Here is a 27,309-nt window from a genome sequence, read left to right as displayed (position 1 = left end):
AGAGAGACAGGCATCAGGTGCCTGAGTGTGGCCAATAGGGCTGGTGGAAGCTCAGCCCGGGAATATAGATACATTTCCCGGGCTTTGAGGAGACAGTCAGGAAGAGGAGAAGGAAGGAGTAGGAAGGGTGCAGGGAGCGCGTGGCTCCTGTACCAGGTAAGGGTTCTCCCTAGATCCCCAGGCAGGCCCCAATTCCCGGTAAGGGCAGGGGGTAACTGAAGAGGGACGGCCCTAGCTAGGGAGGTCACCCTTAGGTGCGGAAGGTGCAGGTTTGGCAGTGCCACAGCGGAGAGGGCTGTGGGCACTGGCAAAGAGGCACAGTGTGTAAGCAGTGGACTTGCTGCGGGTTCCAATGAATGGTGTGTATCATTCAGGTAGCTGTGTGTGCGTGCAGCTGTGTGTATGTGTCGCTGCATGTGCTGGGCGCAGTGTGTGCAGCGTGTGTGGATCCCTGCAGGCTGACAGTGTGAGCTGTATGTTGGCTGCAGGTGCTTTAGGAGTATCTAGTGAATAGTAGATACAGATAGGACTGGGTATCTAGGGGAGGGGGCAGGTTATTGTTCCACAGGCCCTAGAAGTTTTCCCCAAGCCATCCCAGGTTGCGGTTCATCAGGGACAGGCCCTAGGTTAGGGTTCCTGTCCTGATAGGGTTAGTTAGGGATAGCGGCGGTTGCTGTTCCCATGCGGTTGGTGTTACCGAGAGACGGTTGAGTTCCCGTGGAGTGGTGGGACCCTCGTTGGGGTCCACGGCAGAAGTACCTGGAAAGGATCAGACGGACGTCTGACCCTTTGAGAAGTGTGTTGCGGTCCCGAGCATCGGAGTGCTCGGAAGGTACCTCTGAAGTATTATAAGTGCACCAACTGGGCCCTAGCTTAATTTAGTGACTGCGCAGTCACCCACGACCTCCGTAGGATTACGGGACTTTGGGTGTGGGGGATCACAGGACACTGGGTGGGAATACCAGACATTGGGCTGAGGTGATGCGGATAGAGCATCAGGTTATGTTATGATGTTATGTAATGTGTTATAGTATTTGCTATGTTCTCAGTAAAGTGTTAGTATTCTTTCTATCGTTATGTGTGTTATTGTATTTCTTACCCAGGGCTATCTTTCATAACGGGGATCCTGGGTAAGTGGAGGCGCTGCACCAGGTAATGGTAAGGGTTTCCCCAGGCTCCCAGCTAGCGGAGGCTCAGATCTCCTGGAGCCACAGGTGTTATACAGTTACCAGTAGTCCCTTAGAGCAGGTGTGTTGTAGGGAAAGGAACCGGTTAGACCACGAGGGGCCAATGTGAGATTGGGTGGGTCGGCCGGTTCACAAAAAGGGCTACATATATTACTGTATATTCAGCCAGTCTGCGTGGCATGTTCACTAAATTGTGAAAATCCACTTTCAGTAAATAGCAATATTGTCCGAAATGTGGACCCACTTGTCTATACTGTGTGGCTGTTTTGTAGTATATAAAATTGACCCCATAGTAAATATTTGCATGGCGTTCAAGAGACATGGTGGTAAATGACACCAGGAAAGTGGAATCATTGTCAATATGAATTCCCTTTCTGCTAGTCTCTCCATGCCAGTACAAACAGATAGGGATCTAAACCCGCCCAAAGTATTACATTCCATCATCCGCTACAATGATTCCTACTCTCCACCGCACAGCAGTTATCCATCTAGCCCAGCAACTAAAGAATAAAGAAAGGGGCATATAACCTGAGAACTGAAAAATCCAATGAGGGGGGAGGTAGTTGTACTGGGATGAAAAGACTAGAAGAAAGGGAATCAATGGTAGGAATAATTCCACTTTTCTCTCTTCATCCCCACTATGCCAGTATAAATGAATGAGGACATACTAGAACAGTCCTCGACTCAAGGTGGGAGAAAAGAACACAAACGATAGCAATAAAATTCACCACAGAGCATATGCTCTCCGAGTGCAACTCCGCAAGGCGCCAAAAGCGCCAGAGCGCACAGGCTCCGCATGCAACACATTCCAGCACACAGGGTGGGTGCGGAATCCACCATCCCCTTTTCTGCACGTACATGCTCTGTGCGCACATATGGCAGAGCATGCAGTGTCCATGTGGAATAAAGAACAGCAACGTGCCCATGTTCCGTGCAAAAAAGCAGCAGAGCTTTGGAGAAGTCAGCGGAAGAGCGCCCACAGCTCTGCACAAGGCAAGTAAAGGGAAGGTAATCCTCATAGGAGTTCCGGACGTGGATTGGCATGTATATGCCAGGTCCAGCCAGAAGCAGGGATAGCCTGGATTCCCTGCAAGGGGCACCTACACAGCAATTGGTCAGGGAGTCCACCCACAAGGAAGCAATACTGGACTTCATACTTACCATTGGGGATAGAGTATCCGATGTAATTGTGGGTGAGTACTCAAGTTCCAGGGATACAATGTACAGTGTGGTTTAGTATAAAGACAGAGGCTGAGTCATACCACACAAACATGAAGGTTTAGATTTTAGGAGCAGAGTCCAGTGTAGAATGGTGCTCAGACTCCTTGTGTGCTCAATAGAAACTTTTCAGCAGTACATATAAATGGGCCCAGATAGCCCTCTCCTCAGCTGAGGGAGGAAAGAGCACCTAGTGCGGTCCCAAGAATCCCCACATACTGCAGCGCAATAACCGCCTCCCTTACGCAATGTCCATAATAAAATCACGAGAACCACAACATATATAGAGGCTAAAGCCTATTACCTTACATTGTTACACAGTCACATAGTTACTTAGTTACATAGTAGATGAGGTTCAAAAAAGACATACTGTACGTCCATCAAGTTCAACCTATGCTAAATTTAGACGACAGATACTTTATCCTATATCCATACATATAGTATATTGATACAGAGGAAGGCAAACACAAAACCGCAGTGACATATCATCCAATGATATCTCATAAGGGGATAAATAAATTCCTTCTTGACTCCGAGATTTGGCAATCGGATTACTCCCTGGATCAACATCCTTCCCATGCTTACTTATTTGATATATTCCTGTATACCTTTCCTTTCTAAAAAGATAGAAAAAGATAGGAAGTAAATCCAAGATGGGTACTGCTAGCTTGATCTTGGGTCTGTAGTAAAAATAACATAAAAAGTCCAGTAAAGGATATGGAAAGGACAGTCCTGTGTAATCTGACAAGCACACAAATGATGTACTATTATTAATCATATCATTTCCCAGTGTTGTGTGGATTGAATGATAGCCAGAAAATGTACCTCACCTAGGACCGCCGAGGAGCCCAATGCCGGGTCTAACCTGTGTCGTCTTGGTGGGTCCTGTGTGAACGGAGCTCCCTCACGCTGTAACAGGTGCTGCCCGTTGGCTCACGGCAAGTAGCTTCCCCACTATTGAAGTCAGGCTTACAGGTCTGTAATTCCCTGGTTGTGAGCTAGTTCCCTTTTTAAATATAGACATCACATCTGCTTTATGTCAATCTTTTGGTACTGAACCTGTGGAAATGGAGTCCTTGAATATTAAATGTAATGGTTTGGATATTACTGAAGTTAACTCCTTAAGAACTCTTGGATGTATGCCATTTGGGGCCAGGTGCCTTATTTATTTTTATTTTATCAAGCTGCCTATGAACTTCTTCCTCAGTTAACCAATTGTTCGTTAATATAGAGGTTGTAGCTTTCTCCTGCGGCACTACTATTGAAATTGATTCTTCCATGCAAATGGAGACTGCATCAAAACTAGGTCATGTTTGCATAATGAGTGATTTTAATTATCCAGATATTGACTGGGGCAATGAGATTAGCATTACAGCAAAAGGAAACAGGTTTATAGCTGTGCTTAAAGACAAATACATGACCCAAATGATTGAGAAACCAACCAGGAGAGGGGCAATACTGGATTTGGTCATATCAAACAATGTAGAAGTAATAACAAATATTCAAGTTCTGGAAAATTTGGGTGACAGTGATCATAACAAGGTAAGAAGAGGCTCGGTCCCATCAACAGACACTCCTCTGCAAGTGTCTGTTGCTGGGACCGAGCCTCTTCGTACCTTTACCATCATCCATGAGTGACGAATCTTTGGACCTGGCAGGACGTGTGTACTGACGAGTGGTTGCTGTCTGGTGATATGGATACTAATTCCTTTCCCTCCAATTATGGATATTAGACTTACATATAGCCTTCTACCTGTTCATTACCACTCCCACGTCATTTCAAAACTGCCTTTCATTTCCATAAATATATTGGGCATGGATGATGTGTTGCTATCACATACCCACTATCACTGCTGACATTTATGGGACTTTTCATTCACATCTAATAGGGCTCACAGCGCTTCGTTTACCAGCCTGCACAGAAAGTTCCTGTGCTGATACATTGCTGCTACTACAGTATCAAGTTTCATTATGGACAGTGCAAAGGATCCAGGAGTATGGAGAAAACGGAGCACAGCTGCAAAAATCGGAGGCCTACAATACTGAAGCTAAATTAAAAATATTTGAATGAATAAGTGACAATATGGTCAGATGTAGTAAGCAAGCAACTCTAACGTGTTTCACGCATGTTTCAGCGCTTCGTCACAGAGTATTGGACATTACATGCTTTTACCTATCTCTGGGTCTTTATGATCTCTTCCCAGTGTTTGTTTGATCTTTTTTATGCACCCTTTATATCATTTTGAGAGTGTTTATATCCTTAGCCTATACCAGTGTAGCCCTTTTTGTGAATCGGCCGACCCACCCAATCTCACATTGGCCCCTCGTGGTCTAACCGGTTCCTTTCCCCGCAGCACACCTGCTCTAAGGGACTACTGGTAACTGCATAACAACTGTGGCTCCAGGAGATCTGAGCCTCCGCTAGCTGGGAGCCTGGGGAAACCCTTACCATTACCTGGTGCAGCGCCTCCACTTACCCAGGATCCCCGTTAAGAAAGATAGCCCTGGGTAAGAAATACAATAACACACATAACGATAGAAAGAATACTAACACTTTACTGAGAACATAGCAAATACTATAACACATTACATAACATCATAACATAACCTGATGCTCTATCCGTATCACCTCAGCCCAATGTCCCGTACTCCTACGTAGGTCGTGGGTGACTGCGCAGTCACTATGTGAATAGGCCTGTTGGTGCACTTATAATACTGAAGTACCTTCCGAGCACTCCGATGCTCGGGACCGCAACACACTTCTCAAAGGGTCAGACGTCCGTCTGATCCTTTCCAGGTACTTCTGCCGTGGACCCCAACGAGGGTCCCACCGCTCCACGGGAACTCAACCGCCTCTCGGTAACACCAACCGCATGGGAACAGCAACCGCCGCTATCCCTTCCTATCGCTAACTACTCCTAGAGTGACAGTAACCCTAACCTAGGGCCTGTCCCTGATGAACCGCAACCTGGGATGGCTTGAGGGAAACTCCTAGGGCCTGTGGAACAATAACCTGCCCCCCTTCCCCTAGCTACCCAGTCCTATCTGTATCTCTACTAACTAGCTATTAACTAGCTAACAGTCTGCAGCAGACACACAGCTCACACTGTCAGCCTGCAGACATCCACACACACGCTGCACACACTGCGCCCAGCACATGCAGCAACACACACACACAGCTGCACACACACAGCCACCTGACTGGAACCCGCAGCAAATCCACTGCTTGCACGCTGTGCCTATTTGCCAGTGCGCACAGCCCTATCCGCTGTGGCACTGCCAAACCTGCACCTTCCACACCTAAGGGTCACCTCCTTATCTAGGGCCGTCTCTTTTCAGTTACCCCCTGCCCTTACCGGGAATTGGGGCCTGCCTGGGGACCTAAGGAGAACCCTTACCTGGTGCCGGAGCCACGCGCTCCCTGCACCCTTCCTACTCCTTCCTCTGCCTCTTCCTGACTATCTCTGCAAAGCCCGGGAAATGTATCTATATTCCCGGGCTGAGCTTCCTCCAGCCCTATTGGCCGCAAGGGAGCACCTGACCTCTGTCTCCCTAAGCCTCCTGGGAGTTGTAGTCCCCAGGGGCTGCCTAAAGCATTGGGGCCGCGTGCGCACTTGCCCTGCGCATGCGCGAACCCCTAATGGCCGCCTCAATCTCCCTCTACACTTCCCTACTCTCGCGCGATCTCTCCCTATCCCTGGAGTCCTATCGCGTGCTTGCCGCCTCCTGCGCATGCGCGAACTAACGCGCAATGGCGGCGCACTCTCCTCCAGCCGCCGAGCCAGTGGCAACGCGATCGCGGCCCTAGCGACGGCCCGATCGTGTCCCCGGCAACCGGCCTGCGCCGCGCAGTCCCGCTCTGCTCCCTGCAATGGCCCCCACCCTCGCGAAGTGCCGGCGGGTCCATTGCTGCCTCCGGCGGCACCCACGACCCCACGGCACTCGCGGCAGAAGGTCAGGGAGTTTAAATTTACCTCGGGGCTACATTCTCCCTTTCGCAGAATCCCAACGCCCTCGCTTGGGTAGCAACCATACAGTGGGTTATATAATGGAAAATGCATTGTAACCTGTACATCAAACACAAGCAATTCCCCATTTGTACCCAACATACCCGCATGGATACCCGAGGCCAGCTGAGTCTCAGAGTGGAGTGCCCCTAACAGACTGGTTGAGGGTATCCCACCTTGACTCCTGTGAGTCTTTTGGAGCTCAAGACCTGTCCCTTGCACAACCCACCTTCTCCCTCTCGCAGAAAAAAATGTACGGGGTCCTGGGTGTTGACCCTTTCCGGATCCTCCGGTCTCGTCTCACGGGAGACAGGGAGGCTCAGTCTCTTTCCTCGGTCCACCACATGGTGAACATAGCGCTCCATCGCGCACCTGGGAGAGGCCACAACTACCAGAGCGGTCTCAACAGAGTCTTTGTCCGCTCCAACCATCCCTTTAACGGTGACTTCTTCCGCGGACGGCACCACTTCTTCGGGTAGGCCCGGGTCTTGAGAAGGCCAAGCTTGGAGACTCCTCGCACAGGAGTAAGTGTCGCTCCGGTCCGCTACACCGGATCCCTGGATAAGGTCGAGTTCGTTCCATGATCTGCAGAGATCTTCTGGGGGAGACACCTCCACCAGGACGCGATGACGGGGTGAGCCCATCGCCCGGGTGACCCTACCTTTGGAGTCACCAGGCTCCACGATCACCGGGGAGCTCACTCCCGACACCCCTGGGGCAGACAACTTACCCCTATCGTTGTCGGCAGGTACTGATCCCAAGCCTGGGACCGCTGGTACCTCGGTGGTAGGCCGGACTGGTAGTGGCAGGGCACACGGGCCCACATCATGGTCTGCATCAGTTGAGGTGGTTGCCTCGGTGACCTCACTGGAGTGGTCCGCCGGCAGATGCATCACCACGCTCGGTTGGTCGCTGGACTCATCACACAAGGGCGGGGGTATAAACACCTTACCCTGGCCTTCCGGGATCTGTGGGTCTGGCATCAGTGGTTCCTGCTCGGGAACCAGGTCTGGAACCGACATCTGGGGTTCCAACATCTGGAGCTCCGCCTTCAGCGGCTCCGGCTCAGCATCTAGAAAATCCATTTGGGCACACGGCCCCTCCACCACCTCCATCGCTGCAGTGGACGAATCAGTAGCGGCTTCACCCACCTTGGTAGCACCATCAGGCGCCTCTTTCTCCGCAGGTTCCGCCATCAGAGATTCCTGCTCCTCCATTTGCACGTCCCCTTTGAGAGGGTCTGCAACAGTGGTCTGGACACACGGGTCCCCGGAGAACTCTGGAAGTAAGACAAACTGAGGACAAGCATCATTTACTGTAGGAGGGAGGTCCAGCTCCTCCTCTTCTTCCTCGGCTGGTTCCGCCGCCTGGGGCAGGATAGGCTTTAGGAACCAGGCCCCGCAACCCTCACATTGGGGCTCCCACGCCAGTGCCTCCCTCCGGGAACAGCCACATTTGAGGCTCCAACACTGGGTAAACGTTTCTCCATCCACCTCAGTTGACCTGAAACCTAGTTGTAACTGAGATGGTTCGACTCCATCTTTGAGGGCTTCACTCAGGCAGGGGCACATTAGCGTCGTGATCTCCATTCCTGGTAAATTCCAGGGCTCATACACATCAGGGTGTAACCCCTGGCAGTCTCTCTCCTCCTCGGGGAGGGAACACTCCATTTCTGCAACAGAGTCCTCTGCCGCTGGCGGTTTGGGTTGCAGGAACTGCGCCGCACAGTCAGGACACTTAGGCCCTTGGGTCAGCTCGCCAACGGCACACTCACATTCATTCAGACGGCCGTGCAGGCATTCTTCCCCGTCTACCACGGTCATCATAAGAGCAACTGGTGACTCAGATGCTCCGTCCATCCAGCCATCCATCACCTTCCAGTCCTTTAACACACACGGGCATACCATCATTGGCAAGACTAAATGGGGGGCCCGTATGATCCTGTACAGCCAAGGGTGTTCTTCTCGGCATCCCTTGCTTTCCTTAGGGGGAACAGAAATTTCTGATTTCTGCTCAAGACACTCCCTCCCCCTGGTGGACTCTAGAGGAGGGGCAGCACAGTCTTTTGGGGAATGTTGCAAACTCGGTACTGAGTCACTCACAGTGTAGGGGCGGGGCTCGGGTTTTCCCGCCAGTCCTGGATAACTGTTGGCAACATTTTCCCGCGCGGCCGGGAACTTAGCACGTGGCTTCCTCCGCCTTGAGGGCTTCCCCATGGCGAAACAAAAATAGGACACAATTTAGAAAAAAAACATACAGGGCACCCCAGGTCTGATATCTCAGCAGCGCCTCCAAATGTAGCCCTTTTTGTGAATCGGCCGACCCACCCAATCTCACATTGGCCCCTCGTGGTCTAACCGGTTCCTTTCCCCGCAGCACACCTGCTCTAAGGGACTACTGGTAACTGCATAACACCTGTGGCTCCAGGAGATCTGAGCCTCCGCTAGCTGGGAGCCTGGGGAAACCCTTACCATTACCTGGTGCAGCGCCTCCACTTACCCAGGATCCCCGTTAAGAAAGATAGCCCTGGGTAAGAAATACAATAACACACATAACGATAGAAAGAATACTAACACTTTACTGAGAACATAGCAAATACTATAACACATTACATAACATCATAACATAACCTGATGCTCTATCCGCATCACCTCAGCCCAATGTCCCGTACTCCTACGTAGGTCGTGGGTGACTGCGCAGTCACTATGTGAATAGGCCTGTTGGTGCACTTATAATACTGAAGTACCTTCCGAGCACTCCGATGCTCGGGACCGCAACACACTTCTCAAAGGGTCAGATGTCCATCTGATCCTTTCCAGGTACTTCTGCTGTGGACCCCAACGAGGGTCCCACCGCTCCACAGGAACTCAACCGCCTCTCGGTAACACCAACCGCATGGGAACAGCAACCGCCGCTATCCCTTCCCATCGCTAACTACTCCTAGAGTGACAGTAACCCTAACCTAGGGCCTGTCCCTGATGAACCGCAACCTGGGATGGCTTGAGGGAAACTCCTAGGGCCTGTGGAACAATAACCTGCCCCCCTTCCCCTAGCTACCCAGTCCTATCTGTATCTCTACTAACTAGCTATTAACTAGCTAACAGTCTGCAGCAGACACACAGCTCACACTGTCAGCCTGCAGACATCCACACACACGCTGCACACACTGCGCCCAGCACATGCAGCAACACACACACACAGCTGCACACACACAGCCACCTGACTGGAACCCGCAGCAAATCCACTGCTTGCACGCTGTGCCTATTTGCCAGTGCGCACAGCCCTATCCGCTGTGGCACTGCCAAACCTGCACCTTCCACACCTAAGGGTCACCTCCTTATCTAGGGCCGTCCCATTTCAGTTACCCCCTGCCCTTACCGGGAATTGGGGCCTGCCTGGGGACCTAAGGAGAACCCTTACCTGGTGCCGGAGCCACGCGCTCCCTGCACCCTTCCTACTCCTTCCTCTGCCTCTTCCTGACTATCTCTGCAAAGCCCGGGAAATGTATCTATATTCCCGGGCTGAGCTTCCTCCAGCCCTATTGGCCGCAAGGGAGCACCTGACCTCTGTCTCCCTAAGCCTCCTGGGAGTTGTAGTCCCCAGGGGCTGCCTAAAGCATTGGGGCCGCGTGCGCACTTGCCCTGCGCATGCGCGAACCCCTAATGGCTGCCTCAATCGCCCTCTACACTTCCCTACTCTCGCGCGATCTCTCCCTATCCCTGGAGTCCTATCGCGCGCTTGCCGCCTCCTGCGCATGCGCGAACTAACGCGCAATGGCGGCGCACTCTCCTCCAGCCGCCGAGCCAGTGGCAACGCGATCGCGGCCCTAGCGACGGCCCGATCGTGTCCCCGGCAACCGGCCTGCGCCGCGCAGTCCCTCTCTGCTCCCTGCAATGGCCCCCACCCTCGCGAAGTGTCGGCGGGTCCATCGCTGCCTCCGGCGGCACCCGAGACCCCACGGCACTCGCGGCAGAAGGTCAGGGAGTTTAAATTTACCTCGGGGCTACATTCTCCCTTTCGCAGAATCCCAACGCCCTCACTTGGGTAGCAACCATACAGTGGGTTATATAATGGAAAATGCATTGTAACCTGTACATCAAACACAAGCAATTCCCCATTTGTACCCAACATACCCGCATGGATACCCGAGGCCAGCTGAGTCTCAGAGTGGAGTGCCCCTAACAGACTGGGTGAGGGTATCCCACCTTGACTCTTGTGAGTCTTTTGGAGCTCAAGACCTGTCCCTTGCACCAACCCACCTTCTCCCTCTCGCAGAAAAAAATGTACGGGGTCCTGGGTGTTGACCCTTTCCGGATCCTCCGGTCTCGTCTCACGGGAGACAGGGAGGCTCAGTCTCTTTCCTCGGTCCACCACATGGCGAACATAGCGCTCCATCGCGCACCTGGGAGAGGCCACAACTACCAGAGCGGTCTCAACAGAGTCTTTGTCCGCTCCAACCATCCCTTTAACGGTGACTTCTTCCGCGGACGGCACCACTTCTTCGGGTAGGCCCGGGTCTTGAGAAGGCCAAGCTTGGAGACTCCTCGCACAGGAGTAAGTGTCGCTCCGGTCCGCTACACCGGATCCCTGGATAAGGTCGAGTTCGTTCCATGATCTGCAGAGATCTTCTGGGGGAGACACCTCCACCAGGACGCGATGACGGGGTGAGCCCATCGCCCGGGTGACCCTACCTTTGGAGTCACCAGGCTCCACGATCACCGGGGAGCTCACACCCGACACCCCTGGGGCAGTCAACTTACCCCTATCGTTGTCGGCAGGTACTGATCCCAAGCCTGGGACCGCTGGTACCTCGGTGGTAGGCCGGACTGGCAGTGGCAGGGCACACGGGCCCACATCATGGTCTGCATCAGTTGAGGTGGTTGCCTCGGTGACCTCACTGGAGTGGTCCGCCGGCAGACGCATCACCACGCTCGGTTGGTCGCTGGACTCATCACACAAGGGCGGGGGTATAAACACCTTACCCTGGCCTTCCGGGATCTGTGGGTCTGGCATCAGTGGTTCCTGCTCGGGAACCAGGTCTGGAACCGACATCTGGGGTTCCAACATCTGGAGCTCCGCCTTCAGCGGCTCCGGCTCAGCATCTAGAAAGTCCATTTGGGCACACGGCCCCTCCACCACCTCCATCGCTGCAGTGGACGAATCAGTAGCGGCTTCACCCACCTTGGTAGCACCATCAGGCGCCTCTTTCTCCGCAGGTTCCGCCATCAGAGGTTCCTGCTCCTCCATTTGCACGTCCCCTTTGAGAGGGTCTGCAACAGTGGTCTGGACACACGGGTCCCCGGAGGCCTCTGGAAGTAAGACAAACTGAGGACAAGCATCATTTACTGTAGGAGGGAGGTCCAGCTCCTCCTCTTCTTCCTCGGCTGGTTCCGCCGCCTGGGGCAGGATAGGCTTTAGGAACCAGGCCCCGCAACCCTCACATTGGGGCTCCCACGCCAGTGCCTCCCTCTGGGAACAGCCACATTTGAGGCTCCAACACTGGGTAAACGTTTCTCCATCCACCTCAGTTGACCTGAAACCTAGTTGTAACTGAGATGGTTCGACTCCATCTTTGAGGGCTTCACTCAGGCAGGGGCACATTAGCGTCGTGATCTACATTCCTGGCAAATTCCAGGGCTCATACACATCAGGGTGTAACCCCTGGCAGTCTCTCTCCTCCTCGGGGAGGGAACACTCCATTTCTGCAACAGAGTCCTCTGCCGCTGGCAGTTTGGGTTGCAGGAACTGCGCCGCACAGTCAGGACACTTAGGCCCTTGGGTCAGCTCGCCAACGGCACACTCACATTCATTCAGACGGCCGTGCAGGCATTCTTCCCCGTCTACCACGGTCATCGTAAGAGCAACTGGTGACTCAGATGCTCCGTCCATCCAGCCATCCATCACCTTCCAGTCCTTTAACACACACGGGCATACCACCATTGGCAAGACTAAATGGGGGGCCCGTATGATCCTGTACAGCCAAGGGTGTTCTTCTCGGCATCCCTTGCTTTCCTTAGGGGGAACAGAAATTTCTGATTTCTGCTCAAGACACTCCCTCCCCCTGGTGGACTCTAGAGGAGGGGCAGCACAGTCTTTTGGGGAATGTTGCAAACTCAGTACTGAGTCACTCACAGTGTAGGGGCAGGGCTCGGGTTTTCCTGCCAGTCCTGGATAACTGTTGGCAACATTTTCCCGCGCGGCCGGGAACTTAGCACGTGGCTTCCTCCGCCTTGAGGGCTTCCCCATGGCGAAACAAAAATAGGACACAATTTAGAAAAAAAACATACAGGGCACCCCAGGTCTGATATCTCAGCAGCGCCTCCAAATGTAGCCCTTTTTGTGAATCGGCCGACCCACCCAATCTCACATTGGCCCCTCGTGGTCTAACCGGTTCCTTTCCCCGCAGCACACCTGCTCTAAGGGACTACTGGTAACTGCATAACACCTGTGGCTCCAGGAGATCTGAGCCTCCGCTAGCTGGGAGCCTGGGGAAACCCTTACCATTACCTGGTGCAGCGCCTCCACTTACCCAGGATCCCCGTTAAGAAAGATAGCCCTGGGTAAGAAATACAATAACACACATAACGATAGAAAGAATACTAACACTTTACTGAGAACATAGCAAATACTATAACACATTACATAACATCATAACATAACCTGATGCTCTATCCGCATCACCTCAGCCCAATGTCCCGTACTCCTACGTAGGTCGTGGGTGACTGCGCAGTCACTATGTGAATAGGCCTGTTGGTGCACTTATAATACTGAAGTACCTTCCGAGCACTCCGATGCTCGGGACCGCAACACACTTCTCAAAGGGTCAGACGTCCGTCTGATCCTTTCCAGGTACTTCTGCCGTGGACCCCAACGAGGGTCCCACCGCTCCACGGGAACTCAACCGCCTCTCGGTAACACCAACCGCATGGGAACAGCAACCGCCGCTATCCCTTCCTATCGCTAACTACTCCTAGAGTGACAGTAACCCTAACCTAGGGCCTGTCCCTGATGAACCGCAACCTGGGATGGCTTGAGGGAAACTCCTAGGGCCTGTGGAACAATAACCTGCCCCCCTTCCCCTAGCTACCCAGTCCTATCTGTATCTCTACTAACTAGCTATTAACTAGCTAACAGTCTGCAGCAGACACACAGCTCACACTGTCAGCCTGCAGACATCCACACACACGCTGCACACACTGCGCCCAGCACATGCAGCAACACACACACACAGCTGCACACACACAGCCACCTGACTGGAACCCGCAGCAAATCCACTGCTTGCACGCTGTGCCTATTTGCCAGTGCGCACAGCCCTATCCGCTGTGGCACTGCCAAACCTGCACCTTCCACACCTAAGGGTCACCTCCTTATCTAGGGCCGTCCCTTTTCAGTTACCCCCTGCCCTTACCGGGCATTGGGGCCTGCCTGGGGACCTAAGGAGAACCCTTACCTGGTGCCGGAGCCACGCGCTCCCTGCACCCTTCCTACTCCTTCCTCTGCCTCTTCCTGACTATCTCTGCAAAGCCCGGGAAATGTATCTATATTCCCGGGCTGAGCTTCCTCCAGCCCTATTGGCCGCAAGGGAGCACCTGACCTCTGTCTCCCTAAGCCTCCTGGGAGTTGTAGTCCCCAGGGGCTGCCTAAAGCATTGGGGCCGCGTGCGCACTTGCCCTGCGCATGCGCGAACCCCTAATGGCCGCCTCAATCTCCCTCTACACTTCCCTACTCTCGCGCGATCTCTCCCTATCCCTGGAGTCCTATCGCACGCTTGCCGCCTCCTGCGCATGCGCGAACTAACGCGCAATGGCGGTGCACTCTCCTCCAGCCGCCGAGCCGGTGGCAACGCGATCGCGGCCCTAGCGACGGCCCGATCGCGTCCCCGGCAACCGGCCTGTGCCGCGCAGTCCCGCTCTGCTCCCTGCAATGGCCCCCACCCTCGCGAAGTGCCGGCGGGTCCATCGCTGCCTCCGGCCGGCACCCGCAACCCCACGGCACTCGCGGCAGAAGGTCAGGGAGTTTAAATTTACCTCGGGGCTACACCAGTATATATATATATATAATATATATATATATCAAATCAAAAACGAATAGACGATACCATTCTGTGACTAACAAAATCTTTTATTTGTGCGAGCTTTCGAGATACACTGATGTCTTTTTTCTGGTGGAAACAAGAGGAGGGGCACTCCTTCTCGCAGTGTGACGTGGCCTTGTTTGTTGGCCAGTCACAGCACAGGTGTGACATCCGATGCGCATCGGATTGGCAAAACGCGTAGAGTGATAGCTGCCCACAGGAGGAGAGAAGCAGTGACAGAGATTGCGGATCCCCAACCCGAAACCGGAAGTGACGTGACGGAAACAACCGGTTGTGACATGACGCCTCGGAGAGAGACCAGGAAGCAGAGAGCTGACTGTGGAGGCATCTCACAAATCGATCACGGACCGGAGGGGGGGGGGGGTGAGCCAGGTGTTCACAGCGATTCTCTTCAATCACATTGTAGTGATATATGCATTATTTTAACGTTTTTATTGTAAGTTTGCATTTTTTGAAGCCCTATAAAGTTACGTTTTTTTATGATTGGTCTGCACTATGGATATATTTCTTTTTACATGCACCACCATTTTTGCTGTGATTGGAGGTCTTCATCCTCTCTGAACCAGAAGCTCTTCTTGTCGTCCATTAACTGCTCCCTGTTTCCCGTATAATACTGAGATCTTGTGAGTAGGCTGTACATATGAGCCAAGAAAACCACAGACTGAAATCACATTGTTATATTGTCTACACTTAGATTGTTTTTGTTTTATTTCCCTTTTATGCTCCCCCTAGATTGCGAACGAAATTCTACTACTTGGGGACCAGAGAAACCAGTCCCTGCCAGATGGGTTTGAGCAGGGGGTCTTAATTCATTTTATTATTGTCACGTTTTTTACGTCTTTGAATATTCACTTGTTTGCATCATTTGATGATTTAGTATATTCACTTTATCTTTTAGTGATCACTATTAGTGCTAGCGCCTCTTTCTTTCACTATAGCACAGAACAGATAGAATTAAGACATCCCAAGAATTAATTGTGGAGTTTGATCTGTCTAATAAGCATTTATTTCAATATCTCCAATTGAGGCAATTTGTCCCCTCGATCATCCCAAATAAAGACATAAATAGGCCACTAACCACTTTCGAGAATCTATTCGGCAGGGGAATATCACAAAGGGACAATTGCACAACTTAAATTGCACAAATATACAAATATACCAGACCCTGTCTTTACAATCCAAAGGACAGACAAATAAAAACAAACTAGAATGGGGAAAAGATATAGGTCGACCACTAGAGGGAGAGGATTGGGAAGACGTCTATGACATGATAGCCAGACCATCCAGATGATCATCTGACCGAGAAATTAATCTCAAAATTCTTCACAGGTGGTACTGTACTACACACCAGCCAGACGTCACTTATTTTTCCAGCATCCTCTGCCTTCTCCTGGCATATCTGTGGCAAAGTAGGCACATTCAAAAATATCTGGTGGGCATACAATAAAAATGGTAAAGCACTAAGATTGCACAAAAATACCTATATATTAGGTTAAAATACAACATTAAAATGCATTAATAAAAATTAACCAATTAGTAGGTAAATGCCAAAAACTCCATCGGGGGGAGGGGTCAGGGGGGTGCTTCCTCTTCAAGAGTATTCCCAACTCTTATAATGTGAAGAAAAATGGTCTGCAATGGGTGAGAAGATCACACACACCCCTATGATGGTGCAGATTATTTTATTACAAATAGCTAAAAATAAAAACGGGAAAAATTCCCACTCACAATCTTGGGTGCTGCAATCAGCACTTAGACCCAGCGTTTCCACCACAAATTGGGTGTCAGAGTCTCCAGTTTTGGCTGCCTCCGTTCTCTGTACTCCTGGATCAGTCCCCCTTGTGTTGAAGCTGGCCTGCCGGATCGCGTGCAATTGTGCTTGTGCACGCGTCCAAACACTTCCGGTTTTTGCCAGGGTTACTCTCCGATGTGAAAGGAGAAATTACAGAGGGCTGCAGCAGCAGCTGTAGAGAGTCCTAGGATTGCACTGGTCAATTCAAATGTCGCCCTACGCGTTTTGAAAAGACTTCCTTTCCTTCTTCAGGGGGATGGGTGTGATTACCCCCTTACAGAGGTCCCTTATTAATAATGCCCAAGACTAATTGATAATCACTTCCAATTATCGTAACTTCAGGATTGTATAAAGACAAAGACAAAATGAAGGGAAATTGAACCAAAGGAACATTGTTTGACCGTTTTTGTAAGCATCCGCGCTGCGGGTATACCCGCTTCCAGCACCTCCTTACTTGTTCTCGGTGCCGCCCGGGCTCCCCGGCGGTGTGCCTCACTCCTCGCGGCTCCCCCTACGGCTGCCCCCACACTTCCCTTACGGGCGCGCATGGCCCCAGGATGCCATTTACTGGCGCCGGGCGTCTGACTCCGCCTCTTCAGTTGCAGCGTGCGCAGCATACGCTTCCCTGCCCCTGCTCCATCAGGTACGCCCCCCAGGCCCTTCTCCCCTATCAGCTCTGTCCCCGGGCCGCTCCTCCCCTTGCTCCCATAGGCCCCAGCTTCCCAGGCATTTCTCCCCTATCGGGTCCTCCCTCGGCCGCTCCTTCGTTCTTCCCCTTCCTCTGATAGCTCCCAGCTCCCTATTTAGTCTCCCTTCACCATTACCTCCTTGCTCTGCATAGCTTCTGTACCTTGGTGCTGTCTGCTGTTGCCTGGCCCCTTTTGTCTTTCAGTTCCTGTTCCTGTCCCTGGATTCTCTGCTGACCTCCCTGGATTTTGACCTTTGGCTTTGGACTTCTACTACGCTGCTCTCTGGAAACCCTTGGATTTGGCTTTGGACTTTCCACCTTGCAGACTTCTATATCCCTTGGACACGGCTTACGGACACTCTACTACGCTGCTCTCTCCACTCCATGACCCAGGCTTACAGACACTCTACTACGCTGCTCTCTCCATCCCACGACCATTGGCTTACGGACTTTACCTTTCAACGCTGGAGTTGGCAAGTATGGTACCCTCTCTATTTTTTACCCGGACCATCTACGCTACTTCCACACTCCGGCCGTGCCCCCGTTTACTGCTAGGTGTGTGGTATTACTCCTTTCCACCTCAGTCCCGGGGTCTCATCTGGCTTGTGGGCAGGCAGAGCGTTACAGTTTTCTATGGTGGTTATTTGACCTGTTGAGGGGTGTGGGGGGGGGGAGGGGAGGCTTGAGAACTGGAAATTAGCACCCCTGCTCTAAAACATGGATTCTGAGTTAGGCTGCTCAGTGTTCTCCAGGGTATCACTGTGGTAGCCATTATGACAGCTTCCTGATTGCATCATATAAAAGAAAGTTTAAGATGAGTTTACTTCCAGGTTTATGATTTATATTGCTTTAAAATGGACTCTGCAGCTTTAATTTGTGTATCCCCATTCTACAGTACGTTCAAGTCCAAATACCAGTTGCTTCTTTCATATCCTGTCGTGCCGTAGATATACAAATATGCAGCAATCAATTCCGTGACATTGAACTGTGGTGATTTATAATGAAAGATAGAAATGAAGGAAGGAAGAATAAATGAAAGGAAGAAAGAAATACAGATGAAGCCTGTTTGTACCCGGAGTTTTCCTTACCCTAGCCTGTCCCTTACGTGAGATTTCCCAAGAAATTTACACGAGTTATCCGCAAATTAACCTGGGTGAAGTGAGACCTGAAGGCGGGCAGAAATTCGATATGTGGCATTATATGCAATGATATGCCAGAAACTCAATATGCCAGAAACTCAAGTCAGTGATCAAGAGTTATTGTCTCCCCAACCGTCTAGCTGTAGGAAAAACTGTACTGCATGTACTAATGACAAAGGCTAGGCTGAGTGACACTCACTGTACTGTACGTGTACTGAATGTTACATGAAAACCTTAGTACTTTATGTACAGTACTACTGTAAGTGTAAAACAAGAAACAAAGAAGTCCAGAGCAACATAATACAAAATACAAACCAAACACATACAAAATACAAAATACAGAGCAAAACAAAATACACTGTGAAATATCTATATATCTCTTGAAAAAAGGGTCATTTAGTTAACCCTTTGGCCAAAGCGTATAAGCCTGCGAGCCACTTTCAAGGCATGACCATAATATCGCAGGTCCTAACACTAACTGATTAAAATCCTTATTTACCTCTATAATTATTGGAAGAATGGTCCTGGCATTGAACCTGTCGCAACCACCTGCATGAAAAGAAAACCTGCTTACTTGGACAGTGGGGAGGGGCGTGCTTTAAACCCTGGGTGGGAGGAGCCCCTAACCTCCAAAACAGCTGAGACCAACTGGACAAAGTAAACAAACACACAGATACCCAGCAAGCTCTCAGAAACCCTCCCAAATTACCACAAAAATCTATATATCTATCTATCTATCTATCTATCTATCTATCTATCTATATATATATATATATAGCAACTGTAAATATTCCTGTATATTCATTTGCATGTCTTAGACAGGTCTGCAACCCTGTCTTTCACCATTATCACCCAGCAAACAGCACTTCCACTGCAGCAAGGGATTCTGGGAAATGACATGCAAATGAGCACACAGTGACACTTTTTATCTCATGCTCACATTACATGAGCAACCCTTAGTCAATGCATGCTGCTTTAAACACAGCTTTTAAGCAAGGACTTGGGAGATGCAAAGTCAGTTAACCCACTCAAGTCAGTTTCAACCTTGATGGGTCTCATCAGTGTGAGGTTGGCTTACTGACATTTGCTCAAATGAGATAAGAGTAGGTAATCACCACGACTATTAAACATAGTCGTTTATATATATATGTGTGTGTGTCAAAAGGAGTGCTACTGGGTGTGGTTAATTGTATTAAACAAGAAACAAAGAAGTCCAGAGCAACATCCAATGTGACAAAAAACACAGTGAAATAACTATATATCTCTTGAAAAAAGGGTAATTTAGTTAACCCTTTGGCCAAAGCGTGTAAGCCTGCGAGCCACTTTCAAGGCATGACCATAATATACAGAGAAAATACTGTGCGCTACTATCTAACCCAGAATATGGAATATAAATAAAGTGCAGTGACTAAACCACATAGATAAGTGAACAAGAAATAAATCACAATAACCACAGTGAGGGTGTATATAAGAAGAAATTATATCACATAACCGTGTATTGGTAGTGGCGTCTGCTGCTATAAACACAGGGGGTGGCTCAGCACCCCCCACACTCTAAGAAATGGAAACAAAAGAAACAGCGCACAACGCCAAATAGTGAAGCAAGTATTGCTATATTAGTAATTACAGGGTAATAAATCTGCGTACATGAAAACAGTGGAATAGGTGCATTTAGTGTGTTTCACACAAGTTACCACTCAGCAACTGTTGTCATAAGAGTCTGGAGGTTGCTTCTCTCAGCGGGGGCGCTACGTTGGTTCAGGAGCAGGATTAATGTCCAAAACCCCTCATCCAGCAGTACATCGCTCCCAAGGGGATTTCCCTTTACAGCAACCAGGCTCCGTTGCAGGTATTGGTGCTTGGTGGGACCGCTCGCGCTTCCAAGCCGTCTGGTGCAGCTCGTGTAACTCAGCGAGCAGATCCACTGTGCGGGGGTGAGACCTCAGCTCTGCAAGGGTACACTCGGCGTGCCACGTTGTCGCTCCGTCGCGGGATACTGCGTGATGACGTCACAGTCTCCGTAGCAGCGAGGGAACCGGCAGGGAGGCAGTCAAAGTCTCTCAAAGTCTCTCAGAGTCTCTCAGGGAAGAAGTAGTTTATTCTACGAAACATGTTGGATGATTTTTATCTAGTGCTTTAATATTGCCATTGCCTCCATTGGCTTCACCCTGCTAGTATCACTCCCGGTGGTAATTTTGGGCTTATGAGAGACTCTGAGAGACTTTGCGAGACTTTGACTGCCTCCCTGCCGGTTCCCTCGCTGCTGCGGAGACTGTGACGTCATCACGCAGTATCCCGCGACGGAGCGACAACGTGGCACGCCGAGTGTACCCTTGCAGAGCTGAGGTCTCACCCCCGCACAGTGGATCTGCTCGCTGAGCTACACGAGCTGCACCAGACGTCTTGGAAGCGCGAGCGGTCCCACCAAGCACCAATACCTGCAACGGAGCCTGGTTGCTGGTGTAAAGGGAAATCCCCTTGGGAGCGATGTACTGCTGGATGAGGGGTTTTGGACATTAATCCTGCTCCTGAACCGACGTAGCACCCCCGCTGAGAGAAGCAACCTCCAGACTCTTCTGACAACAGTTGCTGAGTGGTAACTTGTGTGAAACACACTAAATGCACCTATTCCACTGTTTTGATGTACGCAGATTTATTACCCTGTAATTACTAATATATAGCAATACTTGCTTCACTATTTGGCGTTGTGCGCTGTTTCTTTTGTTTCCATGACCATAATATAGCAGGTCATAACACTAACTGAGTACAATCCTTATTTACCTCTATAATTAGAGGAAGGATGATCCAGGCATTGAACCTGTCACAAGCAGCTGCATGAAAACAAAACCTGCTTACTTGGACAGTGGGGAGGAGATCTCCGCAGCTGGTGCGGTCCGGACCATTGGCGTCAGTGTGCGGCTCCAGCTTGCGCTTCCGTGGTGAGTGCTTGCCTTCCCCTCTCAGCTTTCTGCCCGGCGTTTTGTATCTGTATTTTATTGGTATGGCATTGTGTTATGGTGGTGGTTAGTGACTATCTGTTTTTTTTACATGTTTTACTGTTAGTGTATTTTCAGTTTATGTATAATGTGAATGTACTTTGTATATTTTGTTGCACATTAGCGGACGAGGGTACCGCTTGTCTTGTGTATGTGTGTGGTCAATGTCAGACTTTTTATTATGAATAAAATAAATTATTATTCCATCTTTTATAATTATTAATTGTTTTATATCAGGCCTTACATTACAGGGTTTAAACCCATTCATTGGCTGTTCAGTAACCTCCGATGCGCCTTGTGTGCATTTTTTTCTTTGTTTTGGGGGTCTCCATTCTTGGAGCCCCTTCTAGGAGCGTTTTTTTGAGGAGACGACAATCTGGTTTCTCCAAAGCAATTGACATTGCACTCTGTCTCAGCTCACGAAACAGTCAGAAGTGAGTGAACACAAAGTATAAGTAGAACACATTGAATATTTACGTTTTGCAACAAAATATTAAAACAACCAAATTTTGATAACGTCTTGAATGGTCAAGGCCATAAAACAATGAGGAATTGTAATGCAATGCAGTATATTGCTGGATCAGTCTGGCACCTGCTGAGACTTACAGCACTCTACGTAGACTAACTAACTTTACACATTCACTTTTCCATCTGGCGGTCAGGCGCCGAATTGCAAACCAACAAATCTGAAATCTGTCTAGCATATCCATGTTTAATTCATGTGTGAATAAAAACACGAAGGGCTGTCTACAGTTGTCTACAGCTAAACGGGATGTATATTGATTACATTTCCAAAACAAAACTATTAATGTCCGGACTTTAGTTAAGGAGAACTGAAGATACAGGCAGGCTATGTAAATGCATGTCATGTACTGTATATTACCTTAGGGCAGCTTCAGCACTTTTACTTGACCCATAAGCAGATAGAGAGGCTTTTATTCAGTCTGTTGAATGCCCCACTGGAAATTCTGGGGTCAAAAGTCTAGCAATTCAATACCTACAGGGCAGATACAATTTTCAAACAAATAAAAATTATGGTGTATCACTGTCCTGAAGTAATTAATTAAGTAAGTGAATGCCCAATTTATAAAGCGAAATACGGGTGGTATAATGAGGTGGGAGTTTATATTATATTCCATTTGAGTGAGTCTTTCAGCATCCCTAATAAATCTTATGCAAATGTGGAAAATGAGGCTCCGAAGAAGGGTCATTGCAGGGATCTGAAATAAACCACAAACTGAAAAGGCTGCTTTAATTCAATTCATACTATATCATATTATCAGAAAAAAAGGAGTACAAAATGATTGGACTCCTGAAAGAATTCACTTAACTGCACACCACTAATTAAAATATATCTTTAATAGAATTACTTAAAACATATATTACCAAGTGAATGTGTAACAAAAATTAAAAAGAAATTAAATCACAAATAACCTGCACCTGAGTCAACAGTATTTATTGATGGAAAACCACAACTATAATTAATAATAGTGGGGTGTATGGGACTGATGGTGCATATAGTCAGGGTAAGAACCCTCTGGAACTGTGGCAAACCAAATAGTAGATGAATGGTAACAGCAGTAAGGAGAATGATGTAATTGAACAAATAAATTATAAAGTCCACCTATTGTAAATATGTGCTATTCAAAACCTCCCCAAAAATATTACAGGGAGTGAACATCATAGGTGCAGCCACCATTGACTAACACCCATGATGCAGCTGGTGCGACTGTGAAATATAGCCACAGCACACAGGCTGTAATAAGCACACACACAACTAGGTAGAGATTAAGTATCCTCATTAACTGAAAGTCACTAAACCAAATAAAGTAGTGACATATAGGTACTACCAACACAGCCAGATGACTACAATCACTGTATTAAAACAGCTCCAAGTAGGAGACTGACAACATTGCGCGTCCACTGTATTAAAACAGCTCCAAGTAGGAGACAGACAACATTGCGCGTCCTACGCGCGTTTCCCTCCAGCTATGGAGCTTCATCAGGGGAAGAATTTGCAGGAGGGGGGAAAGCGGAGCATATATATACACACTCTTCTCCATAGTAACAATTAATACAGAACCGCCAATACAGAAAAAGCGCACGCAAATACCGAATATAAACATCCAAATGTAACAATAGTAAGCACCCATATAGTTTGTTTGCTTCCACTTCACGATTACCAAACTATATTTTGTTCATTATTTACCCTATTAGTATGATTTTGTGATCACTCCCTACCCCCTCCCCCTTTTCCACTATATCATATTATGCAGCAGTATGTAAAATAGAAGAAATGTTGCGGTCACTGCACAAATAGGAACTCGGCCATAGATGAAGATAAAATCAATATTTATTCAAACGTGGTGCTGGACATCACAAAGATTCACATCCTCTGACGCGTTTCGTTCCGTTAGGAACTTTATCAAAGAGTACAATGAATCTGATCACAAGAACCTTAAGTAGGCAGGTCCCTCTCCGTCATTGGCTGAATATTAAATTGAATCAGTTGAGAGCAATTAGTAAATCACTGATTATAATTAAGGCCTTATGTGGAGAAGAACCCTGTCTACAAAGATATATTGTGAATACACAAAAACACACAATAAGACAAGTGATAACACAAAACAATTAACAAATAATTAATAAAATATAAAAAAGCAAGTTCAAGTAATGTGCAGCATCCAAAATATAAAAATATTCATAATCAAATTGCACTTAGAAAACATGGTAAGAGTTATTGAGGGGAAAAAATGTATATATAACACATATTTAGACATAATAAATGTTAGTTACACATTGAAAAATTATATATATAAGCCAATATAATATCAAAATTATGTTAAAGAGTCAATAAAGTGATATACAAAACATTGATAATTAGTGAGATATACCTCACATTGAAATATGAATCACATTGAGACAATATCAAAGCAATTTGTATTTATAACAACAATGCACTGAATATAATAGATTTATATAAATTGAATTAAATAAATGCAAAAGTATGTTGAGATGCATGGAGACACACTCTCAAGACTCCCCTTGCAATCAACCATGCAAGAAGTGTTTCAGCTCCCACTCATGGTTAATGCCGTGTAGATGGAGAGTGTTGAGAGTGTATATCCAATACATCTCTTGTTTGTTTAAAGTATTTTCCCTATTACCACCTCTAGGATGGCAGGGTATATGTTCTATAGCTGAAAAGGAGAAGTTTTGGATGCCCCCATGGGGACATTGTGCAAAGTGTCTGGGAACTGGATGGTTTAAGTCCCTTTTCTTAATTAAACGTACGTGTTCAGATATTCTTATTCTGAGTGGTCTTATAGTGCGGCCTATGTATTTGTGTCCGCAGCCACAAAAGAGAATATAGATGACAAATGAGATGTTACAATTGAGGAAAGTCTTTATGTGATATTTCTGAAGGTTGGTATTGTACGAAATGTATTTACTTTGGCAAGCATACTGGCACATGGAGCACCTTCCACATTTATAAAAGCCTTTAGGAATGCTTGAAATTTGAGATAAGTTGGACTTAGAATTGAACATACTAGGTGACAAGTGTGATGCCAAAGTTTTGGCTTTCCTGTAGGAGAATCTTGGTCCTTGTTCCAATATTGGACGGATGTCTTTATCTAGTAATAATGTATGCCAATGTTTAGATATTATTTTACAAATATCTTGAGATTGTGAGCTGTATGTACTGATGAAAAAAGGGCTTTTTTTATTGTCCGATCTTGACAATGTTTCTCTATCTCTTTTAGGTATATAATTTCTAGTTTTTTTACACACAAGTTCACTCCGCTCAGTATGATTTGCTTTGGCGAAAGCTGTTGCTATATCTTTTGCTGAGTATCCTCGCTCTAAAAACCTATTAGACATTTCCCTTGCACGGGATAGAAACACCTCATTATCTGAGCATAGTTTTTTCAATCTAATAAATTGAGCCCCTGGTATGTTCCTGATCAACGATCGTGGATGGGAGCTTTGAGCACATAACAATGTGTTTCTAGAATTCTGCTTCCTGTAAATATCCGATTGTATGGTTTTATTTGCGTCAATATACAGGAGTAAGTCCAAGAAGTGAATATGATTAATGTGGTGCTCAAAAGTGAATTTAATATTGTACGTGTTATTATTAAGATAATTGAAAAAAGAAAACAGTGAATTTTCGTCTCCCCTCCAAATGAAAATCAAATCGTCAATATATCGCCGGTAAAAGATGATATTATGACGATATGAATTGTTGCTGTGATAAATAAAACGTGACTCCCATAAACCCATAAATAAATTAGCGTACGATGGTGCGAAGCTTGTGCCCATTGCGGTACCCAAATTTTGTAAATAAAAAAGTGAATCACATAAAAAATAATTGTGTGTTAATAAAAAGGATATTGATTGTAATAAAAAATTGCAATGTGAAATAGATAAAGTGGATTGATCAAGAAAGTGCTCAATAGCCTCTAAACCGTGTTTGTGTTCGATAATAGAATACAGGGAGGTCACGTCCATGGTGACCCACCTTTATTCATGTGACCATGTTAACTCCTGTATACTGACGAGGAAGTCTGTGGTATCCCTGATAAAGGATGGTAGTTTGAACACCAGGGGTTGTAGAAACCTGTCCACATACCGCGATAACCCATCTCCCAAAGATCCAATACTCGCAATGATAGGTCGACCAGGAGGGTCCACCAGCGATTTATGGATCTTTGGGAGATGGTGGAATACCGGAATCACGGGATGTGGACAGGAAAGAAATAGAAACTCTTTTTTGTTAATGACATTTAGAATTTGACCCGTCTCTAGCAATTCTAATAACTCAAGACGGTACTCAGATGTAGGATCACCCTTTAGGTTATAATAGGGGTTTCTATCTCTCAATTGTCTGATGGCTTCAGCATGATATTGGGATTTGGACAATATAACTAAAGCCCCTCCCTTATCTGCATTCTTAAGAACTATGTTATGTTCATTTTTGATACATTCAACTTGTTGAACTTCTAAGTAAGACAAATTTCCAGATTTAACAAAAGAGCTAGAAAAACCTTTGGACAATATACGTAAATCCCGTTCAACCAGTTGTTCAAAAGGATTGATGGAAGGCCCCCTGTTGAAGTTCGGACAAAACAATGATTTGGGACGATATCCCGAGTCCTCATGGCCAAAAAATGGCTGACTATATGTAGTGAGGGGTTCTCCTTGCTGTTCTAATAAGGAGTCCATATCCGAAAGTGTGCAATTCTCCTTAAAGTTCAAAACTGGGACATCATTAGTAATAGGTAAAACAACTGGTTGTTCAGGATCCTCCAAAGGTTCTAATACATCAAATCTATTTCTAGTTGAATCAGAAAAGGGGAAGGGGAAACACAAAATGGATGTGCCCCCAAAAGAATTCACTTAAATGCACACCACCCAAGTGTAAAAATTAACTTTTAATAAATACTTAAAACATATATTACCAAAGTAACGTGTGATGTGAATTAAAAATGTATTAAATCATAGCTATCAAGCAACCGTGTCATTAGTTATTCTTACTATCCCAGTACCAATTGATATGATGGGATGTTAAAGACAGGGACTGCTATGAGTAGGGTATTAACCCCTCTGGGGCAACGATGAGACCAAATGTAGAGTTGTATATAATACATTAGTAGTGCTTGCAATATCCTGGGTGTAACTGTGAAGACCATATGAGTTAAACTATTCATTAATCAATTCATGGTCAGTGTGCCTGCTATCCTTGCACCTTATGTGAGGCATTTTCACATCACACTGCTGTGTATTCAAGCCAGCACTGCTGTGTTTGGAAGTTCTATAACACAGCTATTATACCATCACATGCCAGCGGTATTATCTCTATGTACACGTGCAGGGGAGCTATATCTAGCAGTTATAGGATATTCAATCCTGTGGCCACCTACCTGAATATATTTATATACAACTCTACATTTGGTCTCATCGTTGCCCCAGAGGGGTTAATACCCTACTCATAGCAGTCCCTGTCTTTAACATCCCATCATATCAATTGGTACTGGGATAGTAAGAATAACTAATGACACGGTTGCTTGATAGCTATGATTTAATACATTTTTAATTCACATCACACGTTACTTTGGTAATTTATGTTTTAAGTATTTATTAAAAGTTAATTTTTACACTTGGGTGGTGTGCATTTAAGTGAATT

This window comes from Ascaphus truei, chromosome 4, assembly GCF_040206685.1.
Source record: "Ascaphus truei isolate aAscTru1 chromosome 4, aAscTru1.hap1, whole genome shotgun sequence".
NCBI classification, from domain to species: domain Eukaryota; kingdom Metazoa; phylum Chordata; class Amphibia; order Anura; family Ascaphidae; genus Ascaphus; species Ascaphus truei.
Note: the sequence above shows the minus strand (reverse complement) of the source record.